Source organism: Bos mutus, chromosome X, assembly GCF_027580195.1.
Source record: "Bos mutus isolate GX-2022 chromosome X, NWIPB_WYAK_1.1, whole genome shotgun sequence".
Lineage (NCBI taxonomy): Eukaryota > Metazoa > Chordata > Mammalia > Artiodactyla > Bovidae > Bos > Bos mutus.
In genome coordinates, this window is record NC_091646.1 from 80,433,474 (window position 1) to 80,438,555 (window position 5,082).

Genomic DNA, 5,082 nt, shown 5'->3' on the forward strand with positions numbered 1-5,082 from the left:
AATACCGAGAGGAGAGACACAGACACAGACCTGGGTTCAAATCTTAGCTTTGACTTCTGCAGCAGGCAAATCACTCACTGGCTCTGCTTCACTTTCCCCATCTGTTCAATGGGCATGAGCAATCTACAGTCCAGGACAACTCTGAGAATTTGAGAAAATTCCTCCCTGCAAATCACTGGTACTGGTAATGAAGACCTGATGATAATTGTAATCCTTAGGATTATCAAGCACTTACTGAGATCCAAGTATGGTTCCAAATGCTTTACATAAATGATCTGAATGCACACAAACTTTGTCTATGAAAGAGGAGCTATTATCCTTCCCGTGCTACAGATGAGGAGCCTGAGGTGTAGAGAGTGTGAATAACTTGTCCAGGGGACCAAAGGCAGCATTTGAGTCCTTGGAGCCTGCACTCTTAAACCTTAAGCTATAAATGGCAGCTCCCTCCCCTGCCCCTTCTCTTTAAAGGTTAAAACAGAGGGGAGAGCCAATCCTGTGGGGATAAAACAGAACAAAGACCTCTGAAAGGAAGGAAGCCAAGGGAATGTATGTAAGCAGGCACCTCAGAGAGTATGGGGGCTCAGTTTGCCCCTAAGCTTCCTGACAGCTGTAGCAGGAAAGGGGGATGGGGAGCAGAATTCCCTAGTTTCCATTTTCTGGATAAAAGGAACCCAATAGACATGTCCAAATGGCCATTTGTCTTGGACTAAATTCCAGAGGAGTTAATCTTGTAGCCAATTTAGCAAACATCCAGGGCCAGAAATTTATCTGCGATTTTATGAGACATTAAGAGCTTTATTTATACACATGATTCTGAGCATCTCCTAAAGGCAGAGGGATATATGAAATTCTATCCCAATCTCCACAGCAGTTTTGTCAAACCCCCACTCTCCTCAGGTCTCTCACACCTATACCTAACTTTTGCCTCACCTCCTACTGCATTGACAATAGAAAACACCAGACAAGATGACCAGTGCAAGTTCGATGCATGAAGCAGGACACTCAAAGCTGGTACTCTGGGACAACCCAGAGGGATGGCATGGGGAGGGAAGTGGGAGAGGGGTTCAGGATTGTGGGACACATGTACACCCATGGCTGATTCATGTCAATGTATGGCAAAAACCAGTACAATATTGCAAAGTAATTAGCCTCCAATTAAAATAAATTAATTTTTAAAAAAGGAAAGAAAGAGAGAAGGAAAGAAAGAAAAGAAAATCTATTAAAGCTTGGTAAGAAAAATGAGAGTCTGTAGCTTTCAAGCCCTGAAGCATTCTCTCCTTCCCCTTTCTCTTCCTCTACTCAACTTGAAGGAAGCTCCACTGTGGGTGGGTGAGGGCAAAAAGATGAGGCCCTCACTTGCCTCAGCATCTAGCCAACAATCACTATATCTCACCTGGAGAGGCAGGCAACCAGCATTTCTCATTCTTTCCAATTCTGAGTTGAAGAAGTGAGTGTAGTCAAGAGGCAGGGGGTTCCCTTCCACTACCTAACTCTCTTCTCAAAGAGCAGAGGTTCTATCCTAGGCATGACATGCCAGGAATACAAGTGGCCCAATAACATTACCCAAACTCACACATAGGGCAAAGGTTCCACACTGAGAGAGGCAAGTTGAGAAGACAAAGGTCTACTGCCCTACTCAGCACTCAGATCAGTGGCCGAAAGATTTTTTTCCCCAGGGGAGTGGCTGTCCATAAGAAAAGAGGTCCAGAGCTATCCCCAAAAGAAATGACTTTATTTGAAACTAAGTATTTGGGAAAGATGAAGCCTAAGAACACTCTTGAAATAGTTCAGTTCAGTTCAGTCGTTCAGTCGTGTCAGACTCTTCACGACCCCATGAATCACAGCACCCCAGGCCTCCCTGTCCATCACCAACTCCCAGAGTTCACTCAGACTCACGTCCATCGAGTCAGTGATGCCATCCAGCCATCTCATCCTCTGTTGTCCCCTTCTCCTCCTGCCCCCAATCCCTCCCAGCATCAGAGTCTTTTCCAATGAGTCAACTCTTCGCATGAGGTGGCCAAAGTACTGGAGTTTCAGCTTTAGCACCATTACTTCCAAAGAAATCCCAGGGCTGATCTCCTTCAGAATGGACTGGTTGGATCTCCTTGCAGTCCAAAGGACTCTCAAAAGTCCTCTACAACACCACAGTTCAAAAGCATCAATTATTCGGCGCTCAGCTTTCGTCACAGTCCAACTCTCACATCCATACATGACCACTGGAAAAACCATAGCCTTGACTAGACGGACCTTTGTTGGCAAAGTAATGTCTCTGCTTTTCAATATGCTATCTAGGTTGGTCATAACTTTCCTTCCAAGGAGTAAGCGTCTTTTAATTTCATGGCTGTAGTCACCATCTGCAGTGATTTTGGAGCCCAAAAAAATAAAGTCTGACACTGTTTCCACTGTTTCCCCATCTGTTTCCCATGAAGTGATGGCATCAGATGCCATGATCTTCGTTTTCTGAATGTTGAGCTTTAAACCAACTTTTTCACTCTCCTCTTTCACCTTCATCAAGAGGCTTTTTAGTTCCTCTTCACTTTCTGCCATAAGGGTGGTGTCATCTGCATATCTGAGGTTATTGATATTTCTCCTGGCAATCTTGATTCCAGCTTGCACTTCTTCCAGCCCAGCGTTTCTCATGATGTACTCTGCATAGAAGTTAAATAAGCAGGGTGACAATATACAGCCTTGACGTACTCCTTTTCCTATTTGGAACCAGTCTGTTGTTCCATGTCCAGTTCTAATTGTTGCTTCCTGACCTGCATAAAGATTTCTCAAGAGGCAGGTCAGGTGGTCTGGTATTCCCATCTCTTTCAGAATTTTCCACAGTTTATTGTGATCCACACAGTCAAAGGCTTTGGCATAGTCAATAAAGCAGAAATAGATGTTTTTCTGGAACTCTCTTGCTTTTTTGATGATCCAGCAGTTTCTCTTAATTAATTTAGCAATAAGTTCAACCATAAGGCAGCTAGTTAACCAAACAGGACTAGGGAACTACATCAGTAAGAATCTTTGCTGGAAACAAAAGCCCAGGACCAGACGGCTTCAGAGCTGAATTCTACCAAAAATTTAGAGAAGAGCTAACACCTATCCTACTCAAACTCTTTCAGAAAATTACAGAGGAAGGTAAACTTCCAAACTCATTCTATGAGGCCACCATCACCCTAATACCAAAACCTGACAAAGATGCCACAAAAACAGAAAACTACAGGCCAATATCACTGATGAACATAGATGCAAAAATCCTCAACAAAATTCTAACAAACAGAATCCAACAACATATTTAAAAGATCATACATCATGACCAAGTGGGCTTTATCCCAGTGTTGCGTGCATTCTTTAACATCCACAAGTCAATCAAAGTAATACACCACATTAACAAATTGAAAGATAAAAACCATATGATTATCTCAATAGATGCAGAGAAAGCCTTTGACAAAATTCAACATCCATTTATGATAAAAAAAAAAACCCTCCAGAAAGCAGGACTAGAAGGAACATACCTCAACATAATAAACACTATATATGACAAACCCACAGCAAACATTATCCTCAATGGTGAAAAATTGAAATCATTTCCCCTAAAGTCAGGAACAAGACAAGGGTGCCCACTCTCACCACTACTATTCAACATAGTGTTGGAAGTTTTGGCCACAGCAATCAGAGCAGAAAAAGAAATAAAAGAAATCCAGATTGGAAAAGAAGAAGTAAAACTCTCACTGTTTGAAGATGGCATGATCCTCTACACAGAAAACCCTAAAGGCTCCACCAGAAAATTACTGGAGCTAATCAATGAATATAGTAAAGTTGTAGGATATAAAATTAATGCACAGAAATCCCTTGCATTCTTACACACTAACAATGAGAAAACAGAAAGAGAAATTAAGGAAACAATTCCATTCACCATTGCAACAAAAAGAATTAAATACTTAGGAATATATCTACCTAAAGAAACAAAAGACCTATATATAGAAAACTATAAAACACTGATGAAAGAAATCAAAGAGGACACTAATAGATGGAGAAATATACCATGTTCATGGATCAGAAGAATCAATATAGTGAAAATGAGTATACTACCCAAAGCAATCTATAGATTCAGTGCAATCCCTATCAAGCTACCAATGGTATTTTTCAGAGAACTAGAACAAATAATTTCACAATTTGTATGGAAATACAAAACACCTCAAATAGCCAAAGCAATCTTGAGAAAGAAGAATGGAACTGGAGACATCAACCTGCCTGACTTCAGGCTATACTACAAAGCTACAGTCATCAAGACACTATGGTACTGGCACAAAGACAGAAAAATAGATCAATGGAACAAAATAGAAAGCCCAGAGATAAATCCATGCACCTATGGACACCTTATCTTTGACAAAGGAGGCAAGAATATACAATGGAGAAAAGACAATCTCTTTAACAAGTGGTGCTGGGAAAACTGGTCAACCACTTGTAAAAGAAGGAAACTAGAACACTTTCTAACACCATACACAAAAATAAACTCAAAATGGATTAAAGATCTAAATGTAAGACCAGAAACTATAAAACTCCTAGAGGAAAACATCGGCAAAACACTCTCCGACATAAATTACAGCAGGATCCTTTATGTCCCACGTCCCAGTGTAATGGAAATAAAAGCAAAAATAAACAAATGGGACCTAATTAAACTTAAAAGCTTTTGCACAATGAAGGAAACTCTAAGCAAGGTGAAAAAACAACCTTCAGAATGGGAGGAAATAATAACAAACGAAGCAACTGACAAAGAAGTAATCTCAAAAATATACAAGCAACTTCTGCAGCTCAATTCCAGAAAAATAAACGACCCAATCAAAAAATGGGCCAAAGAACTAAACAGACATTTCTGCAAAGAAGACATACAGATGGCTAACAAACACATGAAAAGATGCTCAACATCACTCATTACCAGAGAAATGCAAATCAAAACACAATGAGATATCATCTCTCGCTGGACAGAATGGCTGCTATCAAAAAATCTATAAGCAATAAAAGCTGGAGAAGGTGTGGAGAAAAGGGAACCTTCTTACACTGTTGGTTGGAATGCAAACTAGAACAGCCAAA